The sequence below is a fragment of the Pogoniulus pusillus genome, chromosome 20 (genome assembly GCF_015220805.1).
Source record: "Pogoniulus pusillus isolate bPogPus1 chromosome 20, bPogPus1.pri, whole genome shotgun sequence".
NCBI classification, from domain to species: domain Eukaryota; kingdom Metazoa; phylum Chordata; class Aves; order Piciformes; family Lybiidae; genus Pogoniulus; species Pogoniulus pusillus.
Genome location: NC_087283.1, coordinates 3,641,235 through 3,657,190, shown reverse-complemented (window position 1 = coordinate 3,657,190; position 15,956 = coordinate 3,641,235). Strand labels below are relative to the sequence as shown.

Sequence of the window (15,956 nt, the reverse complement as noted above, 5' to 3'; positions counted from 1 at the left end):
CTAAAGAACAAAACTGTTCAAGCACAAAATGCTAATTTTTAATTTCATGAGAACTTTCAAATGTAGTGTTAGGAGAATGCAAGGGTGATAATTGGTGGTAACTCTTTATAATCAGGTCTCAGAACACAGCAGAGTTTCTTGTTTGGAGTTACTTCTCATGTTTTAGGGAGCCTGAACCTAGATTTTTCCTCCCTCCCAGGAAAAGCATCCTGCCCTAAGATTAGACTGTAAAGGAATGCATCTGCTCCCAAATTAATATGTCATGCAAAAGAAATTGCTTCCACAAAACAAACCTGAAAAATGCTCTCTCACCTAGAGATACACACATGGTGTAACATACAGCGGTGATGAAGCACCCTCCAGAAAGACAGATAAGGATTTAAATTTGAATTTCAACTCCCTGAATAGAAGAAGCTGCGAACTGAAGTACCCTACCTCACTGTGAGTAGTTTAGCTGCTGAGCTAAATGAGGGTAGAAGAGGAAACAGGCAAGGGGGCTGAATTGTGTGGAAAGTAAATTTTCCATATTAAGGTCTAAATTCTATGATTGCCTAAATTCTGATGTTGCCTTGCACAGAGGTCCAGTTCCAGAGTCACTATGTGTATGGGATTACCCTCACGAGATTATGGAGTGTATTAATTCATTGCATTTCCCCCTGGACAGCAATTTTTTTATGACACTTAAGACCAAATAAGATATTTTCTTTTCTCTCAATGCAGTTTCCCAGAATATCAGCTTTCACAATATTATTATAATGACACAATATTATGAATATTTATTATTACTGTCACAGAATAAAAATATCAACTGAAGTAATTGCATAACCCCTGAATAAACACGAGGCTTGCTGTTTCTCATATCACTTAGTATTACTAACTGTTCATTCCCTTTAGCAAAAACCAGGTTGGTGCTTTTAGTGCTTATGCAGCCCTCACAGAATGTTAGGGATTGGAAGGGACCTCGAAAGACCATCCAGTCCAACCCCACTGCTACAGCAGGACTACCTACAGGAAAGCGTCCAGGTAGATTTTGAGTCTCTGCAGAGGAGGAGATTCCACAACATCACTGAACATGTTCCAGGGTGCTGGCACCTTCACAGTGAAAAAGTTTTCCCTTATCTTCATGTGGAACCTCCTCTGCTCCAGCTTGCACCTGTTGCCCCTCATCTTATCATTTGATATCACTGAGCAGAGCCTGGCTTTATCCTCCTGACACTCTCCACATCTTTATAAACATCAGTGAGGCCACATCGGTCTCCTCTTCTCCAAGCTAAAGAGTCCCAGCTCCCTCAGCCTTTCCTCATAAGGGAAAGGAAGTTCCACTGCCTTCCTCAACTATGTACCTCTGCAGTGGACTTTTTCAAGCAGTTGCCTGAGGTCCTTCAACTGAGGGGCCCAGATGCAGCCTCACCAGGGCAGAGTAGAGGGAGAGGAGAACCTCTCTCCATCTACTAACCACACACCTTCTAATAACCTCTCATGCAATTTTACTGGGAAAAAACAGTCCTTGCTCTCAAGGCTGCTACGGCACCAATCTTCCCTAAGAGCAGTCATGTAGGGGTACAAAAGAACACGTGTTTTGGCTGCATTTGCCAAGTGTTCCCCTGAAAACTCTAAGAGAATGTCCCCTTTTGGAGTACCTTTAGTGCTCATGAAGAGGTTAGTGAGGTGTACTCTGCTGGAGCTGGAAGTCAGCTGTCATGTCTGGAAGGTCACTCTGTTCCTACTGATCTCAGCACTTGTGCCTCTCAGTTCCAAGCTGAAACCTAATGGGTAAGAGACAAAGGCATTCTCTCACTATCAGCTGAACCAGTCAGTTGCTGGAAGAAACAAATTACACCACTCTCAGGGTTTTTTTTTCAAAGCACTATATAAGTACCAGGTGGAAGGAGTGTTAAGCCTGAGCTTATTCCTTTCTTGCAGGGGGAGAAGCTCAGGCATTGTGTGGAAGCAGCACAGCTGTGACTTGCCCGCAGTCAAGCAAGGAACGGAGCTCAGCTCTTCAAAGTTTACCCACTCACGTGTCAGCTAAGATGGCTAAGATTGCTTTCCCTCTCAATGAGAAGCTCATCTTGATTTTTCTTACCAGAGTTTAGCCTCAAATCCAGAAGTTCCCAGAAGGTAATTTTTCAACCAGCTTAGAGTCAATGAGACAGAAATGAGAACTCTTCTATTCCACAGTAGAGCAAAAGTAGTTACTTGCTGGGAACTGCAGCCTGCCCATTGATCTATTTAGTGTGTTTACTTGGATCTTGCATTTATATTGAAGAGGCTTTTCAATTCTATGGCATATCTGTGGCATGTTATAATATGTTGAACTCTTGAAAATGATTTAATCACTTATTAATCATGCTTTGTGTCTGATTAAAGATGGTAACTTTCAATAGCTTATAAATAAAGGGCAAAAATTTTGGGAGTTTCTTGACACCATAAGGAACATTTTGAATATTTAGCAGAATCCAAAGAACTTACCCTAATGGTTGGAATATTCACAGAATATTTGAGTCCCAAATATTGCTGAGAAAAAAGCTCTTTACATGGGAAGAAATCTTCCAAGATATAAATTGTGAGAGTGGTGTTCCTTTTCTCTTTTCAGTTGTCTTCATGGACTGATAATCTCAAATGCACTTTGGCAGCATTTCAGCTATAGGGATTATTACTTGACATAGGCCACAAAAGTAACCCAGACCACCTGAAGCACTGCATCCAGTTCTGGAGACCCCAACACAAGAAGGGCATGAAACTGTTGGAGTGAGTCTGGAGGAAGCCATGAACACAATTGGAGGGCTGAAGCACCTCCCTTGTGGGGACAGGCGGAGAGAGTTGAGGTTGTTCAGCCTGGGGAACAGAAAGCTTTGAGTAGCCTTTCACTACCTGAAGTGGCTACAGGAGAGCTGGGGAGGGACTTCTGACAAGGGCTTGTAGTGATAGGGTGAGAGGGAATGGCTCTGAGCTGGAAGAGGGGAGATCAAGACTGGAGATTAGGAAGAAATTCTTTACAGTGAGGGTGGAGAGACTCTGGAACAGGTTGCCCAGGAAGGGTGTGGATGCCCCCTCCCTGGAAGTGTTCAAAGCCAGGTTGGATGAGGCCTTGAGCGACCTGGGCTAGTGGGAGGTGTCCCTGCCCATGCTGGGGTGATTTGAGCTGGATGATATTTAAGAACTCCTCCCAACCCAAACCATTGTATGATAAATCTAAACTGTGCTGCTTTATTTTGCTGAGAGGTAAATCAGCACAGGCTGTCTGTGAGCCTGCTCACAGGGATTATGCAAAACTAATATTAGCAGGCTTGGTTTCAGTGCTTTAGAAAGTGCTGTACAGCAGCTACTGCAATACTCCAATTAGACCAGATGTCATAATGCCAAACTCTCATCCCAGCAGAGTACAACATTAAAAAAAATGCTACTTTTGTTTTTAATTTGCTACTCTATGGATGAGAGAAGTCCCATCTGCTTACTTTATTTTTAAATGAAAACATAAATGTTGTCCTGTGGTGACATTAGGCTTCATATTATATAGAGACAGAGACCCCAAGCAGCTACAATTTACATCTAACAAATATGTTTTCTTACATACAGCCATCTGCATGATAAAAGCAGTGAATAAGTTTGTGAAGCTACTGTAAACAGGATTCAAAGTGTGACCCATTTTTGTGCCACTGTGGGAATACGAATTACAGCATTTGAGGAGAGGCAGAAACGTAATTTCTCCTACGGGAGAAGGCTGGTCACACAGGATAAAGGGAAAATCAACTGCTGGAAAGATTAGATCTGAAGATGGTAGCAATTCAGCACAGCTGAAAGCATACAGCTTTTGAAGGATTCCTCATGACTTCAGAACCACCTCTAAAATCTTAAACCTGCCTCTGATCCTCTGTCAGTGGGAGTTCTGGTTTCACAGCCCACTCTTGTAAAAGCGTAGCTGAACACAACAGAGAAATGAAGAGATGTACTCTTCTCAATTTGAAAGGGAAGGTGAAAAGATGAGAGGGATATTAGAATGTTCTTTCCCTCACAAGCACAATTCTTTGATTGTTGATGGAAAGAAATAAAAATGATCATGCCAGGATAGTCTTCTGGGCTTGCCGCTAATGAAAGCATCCAGTTTGTTCTTGTGAGCAGGGCATTGTCCAACAAGAACACTGCTGACAACCTACTAACCACTTGTGTAACTTCTCAGACGAAGGTGTTTGTGGTTCAAAGAGTAACAGTTCAGATAACAAGTTGCTTTTTGCCTGGTGTGTGTTTGTTTGTTTTTTCTTCCCACTGGAGGCATCTTTCTAATGCTGAACTTTGTAGCTTCATGCCTATGACTTCCTTCAACTCAAGCCTGATGAGATCTGGTCCAAGAACTGGCATTAGTGTCAAATTCTTATTGAGTAGGAGCTTCAGGAGTTGAGCTGCTGTGTCTCCTCTAACAGAAACATGGAGTGTTGTGTTTGCTAGTGATCCTAGATACCCTTGCTGGGATGAACAGTGGCTTTGTTAAGATTTTTGGATGTTGGTGTTTTCTTCTATTTCGCCTAACTGCAGAGACCCTGCATGTCAAATGCTTCTGGGTTTGCATCCATATACAAACCTCATCATGCACACATGCCAAGAATCTCATTTGATATTCTTCACTGGTTCCAAATTTTCCATCCCAACTGGTGGGAGCTGCTTGTATTCCAAGCGTTGGGCTCTGGGTAGATGCCTTCAGAAGCTGTGTGCAGGGCCTGAGATAGCATAACCAGAACCAGGCACTGGCAGAAGCCATCCTGTCCCTGTCAGTCTGCTGTGAAGCTGCCTACCCCAGGAGACTGAAGAAGAGCAAAGTGAGACTTATCACCTGCTGAACTGATGCTTGGCTATCACGGAAAAGTTTAAAAGTATAAACTACTGGATTAAATGCAGCATGGGTATCTAGTTCACTCAAGTGGATTCTGACACACTGCATTCAAGATGCAGACAAGATTTTAGGTACAAACCAGCCTTTTTAATTTGACTTTGAAACTGAATATTAAATGAATGACTGGAGAAGAGACTGACAGCTGCCATAGTTGAAGATGAAGATTCAAGCTGAAAACCAACATCTGATGTACTGAACTGTATTTAATATGTACAATGGAAAACAAGAGCCAGATCAACAATCAGACCCTAGCAAGAAGAAGGATCTACTGAAAAAAGGAGGAGGTTCTCCTGCAAGCTGAGCTTTCTAATTATATTCTACTACTCACGGACTGATCAGGCTAGAACAAGCCATATAGAAGACTTGGGAATTGGCTTAGTCCAGTTTGAAAGCATTCAAATGGTATCTCACTAAGGAACAAATTAACAACTCATTCCTTCAACCTCCATCAGTACTTTTACAACTTTGCCCCGTGCATGGAACAGCAAGGTACATTAAAAAAAGCATAGGAAAAAGTCAAAAGCATACCTAATGAAAATATAATAAAAAGACAATTATGATCTCTCTTCATACAGTGAAGCAAAAGGAATGGGCTGATGCCTTTGCAGGGTAACCGCTTAGGTTTAGCTTACCTTAGGCTTATCATTTAAAATAGAAAGTGCTTGATGGGTCCTAGGTTTCAGCTCCTGAGTGACTTCAGTCTTTAAAGCGCTTCTGAAAAGTGAATGTTACGTTTGAAAAAGTCTTCAAGGTTCCTGCTGTAGAAAAAAAATAACAACAGATAATTATTTACTTCCACACCGAATTACTTGTAACGTGTTCTGACTTTTCAGAGTGTGAGAGCACAACTGCCAGTCACAGTTTTTATCAGACCCAATCTGAATGGAAGCCTTTTTGTCTGCAGTGGGCTTTTAGCAGATGTCCAGAGATTAGGAATCAAGAATTTGCAACATACAATGTAGCTGTGACTAGTTCCAGCTGGGCCTTTAGCAGCTCTTCTCTGCTATTTCGATTCACAGGATTTTATAAGAATTCTGCTCTTTACCTTCTGGGCATATTGAAAAACGAATTCTTTGATGCCCCTTGTAGACAGACAGGACTGTAAATGCTGATTAGTAATATCCTTAGAATCAGCAAATACTCAAAGACTGCCTTTCACGGAGCTGCAGATTTCCAGGCAGGAGAGCCTTGATCTTATCTCTGATTAGCTCCATTCGTCTGCTGCCTTTTGTATACTTTTTCAGCCCCTGTAACTGCAGTTGGAGGTGCTCACTGGACCATTAGAAAACAATGTACACGAGGGTACGTGGGTACGTTTTCATCTGTATGTCTGTACGTATGGGTAGTGAAATCACGACTTCAGTGACTTGGCAATACCTTAGTGAAATCACTACTACTGGTTGCTGGAGCCTTGCATTGCAAAACAAAGATTAAAGAACTTGGCAGAAGTCTTGCGCTCTCATACCATTTCACTTTCCATTTCCTTTGTCCTTGGAGATTGTCATAATGCAGCTCTGTGCACCTTCAGCTAGGCTTTGCCAGATGTCTACTTCTTGCATATATTTGGAAGAAGTTAAGCTTAATTTAATTGTGCCCCAATTCAAGAGAGTATCCCTATGCTGGCAAGTTGATTAAGCATGGTGGTAATTTTAATTATCTTCTTATCTCTCACTGGAGTGCAGTTAGTGTAGCTGATGAAGTGAACTCCATAGATAAATACCCTTTCTAAACTGGGGCCTCAAGCAAGAAGGATAAAGCTTTCTTTACGACATCAACAATTAGCCTTCACCTGTCTGAAACCATTTCCTCTCCACTCCTCTACCCATCTGCAGACGCTTCCTCAAGAGAGCCTGGCGTTACAGTCGCATCACTTTCATTACCGGCTGCTTTTTCCCCCGCTAGTTTTGCACTTGCCTGTGATCCATTGCTGCCCGTTACCTGTGACAGTGCTAACTTCTCTGCTCATGCCTCTTGTTTTCTTTTTTCCCAGCTGTTCCCCTCTCCACATGACCAGCTCTTGCGTGGGTTCAACAGAAACAGCATCAGGGCAGCACTGCAAGGATCCAAGTCAGCGCACTGGCGATTTGAGGAGGCACTGTCAGTTTGACGTGTCACATTGCGGGTAGAACCACAGAGATACACAAGGCTAACGTTTCATTTAACAATCAAGCACATTAAGATGCCATTTCCAAGCAGTGGATTTAAGAGGCTTGTAACTCGTTTAATTTTCTTTCTGAAAATACCCTGTCAGAAGCCTGTAGGACCAACAGCAGCATAATTTAAATGTCACTTTGCTTCCCGACAATGAATTTCAGATTCAGTCCTTCTACTCCAGTGACAAAGCTTGCATCTCTGCTAGCTTGTTTCTGGTCATTCGGACCTGGTCTCAGCTGGGCGTGCACAGGAGCTCGAGTGCACTTCTGTATGCTTAATCGTCTGGGTTTTAATTAACACAAAAGAACAATAGCTTGGAGAGAACAAAGAGGAACGCCGTGAATGAGAAGGTCATTCACAAAACAAAGGCAAAAGGTCCTTCCCGTAATGGAATTGCAATATCCTAGTCTGCAGGATCTGAACTTCTCTTACGTTTCAGGAATATCAAGCCATGGCAGGCTTTCTGCCCGGCTCAGATTCTTGCTCGCCTTTTAAATGCACACTCTGCATTCAGCTGCAAAGCCATTCAACTTACCTGGGAAGCCATCTCAGAGTAGTTCAGTTTAAGGTGGTACCAAAAATAGCCCCTCAAGTGTATCTCCATATACATACGTTTACATAGTCCCTCATGCTCCAGGAGATAGAATCCTGATTCTGGTGGTCCGGCAGCAAGAGCCTGACTCATTCTCTTATAAAGCTGTCAAACAGACACAAGGAAGCTCAGCTTGCTCCCATCCAAGAACAGCATGGACAGTGGCAAAATACTCTATATACATTTCTAGACTTGAAACTGATCATTTCATCCCAAAACTTTATGAAAATCATTCACTTTAATCCAAATTATAATTCAGGCACACTTAGGGTGACACACAGCCTCTGCTTAAACAGCAAAAGCAAATGTGTATCAGCTAATAAGGGTGAGTAAAGCAGAATATTTCCTCCAGTGGCAGTTAGGGCAGGAAGCATATCATTACTGGCAGCACAATCTCACCTCTGGGATCAAACTTACAGTCCTGCCCAGCACTGCAACTGCCACATGAATTTCCTAAATTCCTCCATTTTGCATCTCATTTGCAGAAAACTACCTCCAGTTATACAAAGACACAAGCATAGCCTGAGAGGCTGCAGCAGGCTGCTGAGAGGGGTTTTTTGGTAGCTATTGATTCCTTGTTACAATTTCTGCAGCCCCTGAGATATCCTCTGAGAACTAACATTAGAGTACTGGCCAGGCCAAACGTTGCTTCACTTACGAGAGCTGCTGCGTTTACATCTTAAGGGAATATTGATCTACTGCAAATAATATTTTTTTTTGTTTCAAGCAAGCTGAAACTCCAGAGAAGAGACAGGACAGCAAAGCCCTTTGCCAGTGCTTAGGAAAGGCATGAGAATAGAGTAAAATTACTTTGAAAACTTGCAATGTGAATCCAAAACCTGATGGGAAATGCAGGGGAAGCTCACACAGGAGGAATGCCATCTATATATGGCACCTTTTCCTGCGTGAGCCTGAGCAGTGTCTGGCACAGCTACACATCATTGATGTGTATTTGTTTGCAAAAGACTTCAGATGCTGGAAAAGAAAGAGGAGATGCTAAAGGATGAAGCCACTGAAAAACATCTTCCCCTCTTGCTGGTAAAGAACTCAGAACAAGTGCTGTCAACCTGATACTGTTGTTACCAGCCGCTATCAAAAGCAGTTGGCAATACTCTCATCATGCAAAAAATCCCAAGCAGATTCTTCAGCATATTCTAATTACTGTAGTGACACCTGTTGTGGGCCTAATGGCTACCTTATCACAGCAGACAGGTCTGCCTTCTTCTGAGGCTTTATTGGCTGCTCAATTCCTGCTTTCTCGAATTGCACATCTACCTTGCCAAAGAAATTTACAAGTCCACATTTATTCTTAGCCACCTCACACTTAAATCCTCTGAAGGTCATGCTGCTCACTCTCGCTCACATTGTAATTATGCCCACCACCCCAGCTTCACCCAAGACAACAAACTTGCTTTTTCTTTCTGTACACGTGATCATTTTGCCAAGGGATTCAATCCAGATAGCGTCTTGTTTTGCTGGCTACACTGATGGTACCCATATAGAGGTGCTTCAGGCACAGAAATGGTACTTCCAAAGCACTGCTTCTCTTGTTCTTGTGCCCCATATGAAAAACAACTTTTTTCCTATCAAACAGCTAAGGATAGTACATGCTTTTCCACGCTGAAGGTCTGGATTTGACTCATACCTATCCAAAGCAACCAGCCATCACTTGCAAAGATGCTGCCAAGAGCTAACTGTGGCACAGTTAATTGACACATGTTACTTCACTCAGAGACACTGAACATATCAATTATTTTCCTGATCTGGATCTGTTTCAAATATGCTGGAGAGTAACACAAACTTCTCTTGATTTCAGCAGGTGTTTGATCACCTCCCTAAAATGCATATTATTACTACTGAGAAACAAGCATTTATATACAGCAGAGCATGTATAAAAGCAAACTATGTTTTGCTTTCACAAGCACAGTGGTCAAGATGAGTAACTGAATAAATTCAGGAAGCCATAAGGAGTGGAAGCATATTGCTGTAATTTCCATTCCTTATTTTGCTGTGCCCTGGTGGAATTTTACCTTTCTGATCAGACCATGGATTATCTTTCCAAATTAATGCCCATGTGCCCACGCAGGCCATTCGATGCAGAACTGCTCTCTGCAACTCTACCTAACTTAAACACAAACATCCTTGCAGACCATGAACCTGAAAGCTGCAAGTTTCTTTCCTGTTGTGTGGCCATGATAGAAATCTGATGCTCTAGTAGACACTGTATCTCAAACTTTAGCTATGCTCAGTTTAATGGAGTTAATCATGAAGGGTAAGTAGAAACTCAGCTAAATTCTGTGGGTGTGAAAGTGAGCTTAAGATGCTTTGAAAGTCACTATAAAGACACAATGAAATTAGAGTAGTTCCAAAACTGCAATTGTGCAACAGGGAAAAAACCACACACAACCTTCTCAAGCTTCTGAAAAGATGTGAAAGCAGTAGGATCATTGATTTTTGTCCTCTATAAATAGAGCACTCTTCCAGAGACTGAAACCTCTGGTTGCAAATGATAGTGACTTAAACATGAGATTAACTATATGCAAAATAAAGGTTGAATAATGATTATCATCCAAGCTGAGATAATTGCATTAACAGCATGAGAGGTTTATAAATGTGTCGCACAAATACACTGCTATTGTGCTTATAGTGAAGAAAACAATGTGCTCCCATCCTGATTTTAAAGTCTGCCTTATTCCTTCAGTCAATTTTCTGTTACATATTTCAACATTCAGACTATATTTTTAAAAGATAAAAGTTGCACATCCTTCCTTGTTCCTAGAGATAAAAGTAAATCTACAGTCATAATGTACGATCACTTCTGAAGGAGAACAACTTCTGTTTTGGACCACAGATGGAGAAGGCATTAATTGCTTACTGGTAATTTACAGTGAGAAGATTGTATCTCCTTTCTCTCTCTTTATTCTCAAAACAAACTGTTCTGTCACAACATTTATTTAAAATATTTTCTACTTGTGATATCTGTTTGTGCCACTCACTGAAGTCTCTTTGTCTGAGTGCTTTTCAATATGCTCAGCTACTCTCTTTCATCTCATGCTGACTTAACGACAGCCCTGACACTGATGTTATGGTTGAGCTCATTGACCAACGACTTTATTGTGCATCATGGTAAAAGCTGAAACGAGTAGGTGGTGCAGGCTGCATTCTGTGTACCACCAGATCTGCACAATAAAACGATGCCAAAATATAGGAAGTGTCAGGCAGCTTCTGTACTCTGAGATCAGGTAACCACTGAATACTAACACCTGTAATCACTACTACTATTTGGCATAGGGAAGCAGGGGAACAGAAACTGCAGACCCTTTGAAGCACATGTTGTAAGTTGCAGTTGAGTCACTAAACTTAAGCCTGAGACTTCTTGGTTAGTAATAATATCTCTCAAGTTGCTATTTTGGATTTGTATGATTTTTCTTGCACATCAGTCTTTAATTTGTTTGTTGTGATGGGCAAGCAATCACAGTTCCAGTTGTGGAAAAGTGCCACAGGGGATCTAAGACTACACTCTGGAGCAAGGTTAACCAGCCCTGGCTGCCTCCCGTGTTGAAGTCAGATCCAGGGCACATCACTCTGACACAACTGCCAGTCAAGAAAGCCTTAGGCAGATGAGGAAGAGCTCCAGCAGAGCCCTTGCTGTGGGTGACCGGTAGCCAGAACGATGCTGTGCATTCTGGGGCAAGTGCACTCCCCAGCAATTCAGGCACAAACACTGAGTGCCAAATAGAAATCTCAATCAAGCCTCTGCTAATTAAGAAGAAGATAAAGTTCAACAATGAGCCTTATCAAACAAACTACAGTTTGTTAAAAAGCAATTTGCCATAGCAGAAGTGAGACTCCACTTCCCTCTATTACCAATTTTATTTTGAGATGGCCAGACTGGATTTAATTGAAGCTATCTAAGCTCTCAAAGCAAAGAATTCAGAGGAGGTTTTTTATAGATTCATACACAAAAGTACAATTGCTCCCCTGGAGCAGGATTTGCTTTTCCTTTTTTTTCCTTTCCTCCTTAGGCTTACCCGGCTCTTTAAATCATTCCAGGCTGGCTTCTCTTCGATTGTTACTCATTTTGACATTGCCTCTGAATTGAACACTGGATTGTGGTGATCTTCAGCATGGAGTGCTATTGTTATACACTGGGGCAGAGACTGGACTTCCTGCTGACAGAATGGCCATGGCAGTTACACGTGCTGATCCAAAACACGTTCACATGCACATACAACATGGAATAGCCCACGAAAACCAACACAAATCAACAAAAAAAACCCACAGCCTCTTCGAGCAGCTGAAGAAACGATGTCTATAACATCACCACATTACAAAGGAGACTGGTTGTTTAAGTGATTGCATTCTGCAAGGAGCAATTAGAGGCATCTCTTCTGCCTACAAGCACTTTTCACCTACAGCTTCAGCATGAACTTTGGACATTTGAACAGCTGCTTTTTTCCTTTCTCTTGTTTTTAGGGTTTTTGGTTTGTATTTTAAAGTTGACTACTTTTCATATATGCCACCATTTTTTTGTGGATTGTATAATACTTTCTAATTTACTTTGTTACCTGTGTGGGGTAAAATGAATAGTGAATGCTGACTGACTTCATAAACTTTATTAAGCCTTTGGGGACACTTCAGTGTGCTCATATGGAGAGGTAATATAGGGTGTACTCACTGCATCAGGACACAGGAATTACAATTCCAAGCTAGAAAGAAATGGCATTCCAGAAAAGGCAGAAGGGACAACGCTTAAGGAGTTAACAATGAGCCACTTGTCTTCATTTTCAGATCCTTTAATCCTGCTCTTGTGCAGTTTTCACGCAATACTAAATTGAATTACTGCATCATTTTTTACAATTTCTTCCTACAGTTGACCCAGTTTATGTCAGGTTTGAAAGCATTATCATTGCTTAGGGTTCAAAGATGCTGCAGAGTATTGCATTACAAGTCAATCAGTGCAGAAGTATTTTGATGGAATTTTGCTTTTGGATATAGGAGAACAGCTATCCAAACGAAGGGTGGCATTTCATTTTGTCATAACAATGTCACCTAATGCAGCATGCCTTTGTATGCAATATGGATAGTCTCATTTTATTACATTTCTCTCTCTGTGTTTCTAATCTTAATAAAGTGAATCCTCAGTTTATGTCTTCCAGTGTTTTTATTAACTTGTACAAGAAGACAGCTGAGAAAAGTTCTAACGTATAGCTTTTTACTGGTATGTAGCAGACAGATGTAGTAGGATGCCACTAAAAGACAACCAACTAAAAATCAGTGCAATGTTTCTAAACATGATACTGCTTTTAAAATCCTCCAAAAGTCAGAATTCTGTTATCAGAAGTTTCCCTGGTTTGAAGGGCAGTACCTTTCACAGTTGTTTGGGTTTTTCCCAACATAAGCACTGTGCTCAGTTGAAATACATTTTAAGCAACGTGTTCGAGGTAAAGCATTTCATTCTCCCAAGGTCACTGTTTATGCTTCAGGTGTTAATTTGTGTTGTTCTTGAAGCATTCTTATTATTGATAGTAGAGTCCTTGGTATATGTTCTATTGAAATATTGCTAATGTATGAACTGTAACATTAAATTTTTAATCTAATCAATCAACTGGCATGCATATGCAGTAGAAGCCTGGCTTTTACTAAGATTAATTACCATGTGCAGTGAAAACGAACTCTGTAAGGTGAAATACTGCATGCACACAGACATGCACCACGAGAAGAAAAGAAAGCAAATTGTGCAAAGGGATGAGAAGCGTAATAAGTTAATGACTACTTCTGTCGTTCAAAACATATGCATAGCCTTTAAGACAACACAAAACAAAGATTAAAAGCATGTTAAATCAACTATCTATTAAAGCATTTAGAGCTTTTCTCCAGATTCTACATGAAAATTATGCAATCTGTTGCAAAACTAAACACTTGTCTCCCAGATGGTGTTCAGAGTCTGTCTGAGCAAACACCCCTTCCATGCTCTGTGTAACAAACTGTGCATGCTTTTTGCTCACCACGCCTCATCTTATGCATTTGAGGACATTCACACTGCTCACACTATGTAGAGAAGACTGAATTTGCATTGTAAAACCCAGCAATGGTGCATTTTTGTATCTGATTGCAGGCATGAAGTGGGAGATACTTCATCATGGAAAACGGCAGTAGCTCCCTTTTCAGTGGCTGGAAGTTAGGTTTATTATCCTCACCACTGGTTCTGATTCTGGGTTGTAATTCTCACAGGTCATTGATAGTTGTCTATTAAATAATAAGTAGCTAATTGCTTTTTTTGAACTGTACAGCAAAGTTGAGCTTCTAGGACAGTGTTTTGAGGCAGTCTTTTACCATGCCAAACAACAGTTATGACTGAAATGGGAATAAGATTAAAGCTGCACTAATACTTTTATAATGTTATTAAAAGGTACATTATTCATGCACTAGGAGCACAGGGATTACCCTTCTGGCTGAGAGCACAGTCTAGCTGAAAACCTATGAGAAGATACTGAAGGAGGAGGAAGTATCTGCAATTGAGGAGGCAGCTATTAGGATTTGTTGTTGTTGTTGCCACATTTTTACCTTGGTTTCTACTTGTAAAATGCAGCTAATTGTAGGTCTCTACTTCACAAAGGGCAAAGATCAGTAAACTGCTGTTAGTGAATTACTCAGTAATGTGGTAGGGAACTAAATGTGTACCTGAGGTGAGCAGATATTCCTACTGGGGAGAAGTCCACCCTGATTATCACTTCTAAACAGTTTCCCCAACCTTACCTTGCAGGCACAGCAAAGTAGTTCACTCTTTTAAACTCAGTTATCTGGTCTACAAAAAAAACCAAACCACAAAGACAAAACAAACAACTCCCCAAATTATAGGAATATTCATTTAGTCTTATTAACATGGTGTGTTATGTGCAACATGTTTAAAAAGGCAAAGGTACTCACATGCATAAACTCATTGTAATGAAGGAATTCAAAATGCATTTCCCTGATGAAGTTCTCTGCAGTATCTTTAGTTTGCTTCGTTCATTGTTTAAGCTTCTGTCAGAAGAAACATCTGTATCAAGTGAAAAGGAGAATCACAAGTGCAAAGAATTTAATTTCAGTTAATTTCTGTGAGTTTTTAATAAAATGTAATTGTCCCCATTAATCTGCATAGCTTTTGTTAAATCCATAGGGGTTTAGAGAGGCTAGAATATAACTTCCATATTTTGGAAGGTTGAAAATCAGCAAGTTCAAAAGTGGGGTGCATAGAAATTAGATAGGCATGCAGCAAAATTGCAGGGGAAGAATTTAGCATCTCCAAAGCTTCACATGTTTTTGTCTTCAGAATGCCAAGGGAGACAACCAGCATTCAAGAGTAAAACTCCATATGAGGCATCAGAGCAGGGTCAACTCAGAAGTTAGATCAGGCCTTCGTCAGGTCAGATCCAAATACCAGCAAGTATAGGTATTGCATAGGCTCTCTGGACAATCTGCTCTACTGCTTTAGCCATTTGTAGCTATGGAATTTCCCTTGCTACATCTGGTATCTGGGGTTTCTTGGCCCTCTGCTCTACAGTCTGAGAATGTTGATCCACCATCTCAATAGCTCCCCTTTAGGTAGTTGAAGACAGCAGATCCATTCTTTGCCATCTTTAGCTTTTTCTAGCGCCTGATTGTGGAAGACAACAGTAACCTTCCAATGCCATCAGCATCTCTGCATGCATCTTGTCCAGCACCATGAACTTTGAGGCATTCAAAATGAGACTGGACAAGCCCCTGAGCAATCTGCTCTTGCTGACCCTGCTTTGGGGCGGTGAGTGGGGGGTGGGTGTGTGTCAGACCCTGCTTTGAGGCAGTGAGGCCAGACTAGAGTGTCTGGAGGCTCCCTTCAACCTCAACTATTCCAAGATTCTGTGTCTCTGCCCAGGTTATTTAAGTGGTCCCTGACTTTCTATTAAATCCATGCTGTGCTTGTATAAGTACATTTTGCATCCCTGAATAGAGCAGTCTAACACTCCATAATCTGTGCAATACGATATGCCTGGTTTAAATTTATGAAGCTATAAACCAATTTCCTGTACTAATAAACACCTCTTTTCATTCCTGTTTATCCTCCTTTTAAAATTACTGCTCTACCTTGCTCCCTTTCTCTTGTCCTTGTCTTGCACGATGGAGAGAAAAAAAAAGTGTGTGTGTGTGTGCTGGGGAGAAAAATATCAAACAAAACCCCAGCAGCTCATAGGAGAAAAAAAGATACTTGGGAAGAATCCAAGATCAACAGACCAGCAAGCCCACTCATTGTTCTTTATCATTTTGGCTCTCTTCCAGCCCCTCTAGGTTTCTCTTTCTTTC

General features: G+C 41.2%; 1 long non-coding RNA gene across 1 annotated transcript; it reads right to left on the bottom strand.

Annotated features, from left to right (window-relative positions):
- Positions 1-6,832: 6,832 nt before the first annotated feature.
- On the bottom strand, positions 6,833-14,699 carry LOC135184316 (uncharacterized). The gene is made up of 4 exons (XR_010305961.1): positions 14,565-14,699; positions 11,666-11,803; positions 7,578-7,739; positions 6,833-6,964 (listed from the first exon to the last, which is right to left on the bottom strand). It is a non-coding gene; the product is annotated as an uncharacterized LOC135184316 (long non-coding RNA).
- Positions 14,700-15,956: the final 1,257 nt, after the last annotated feature.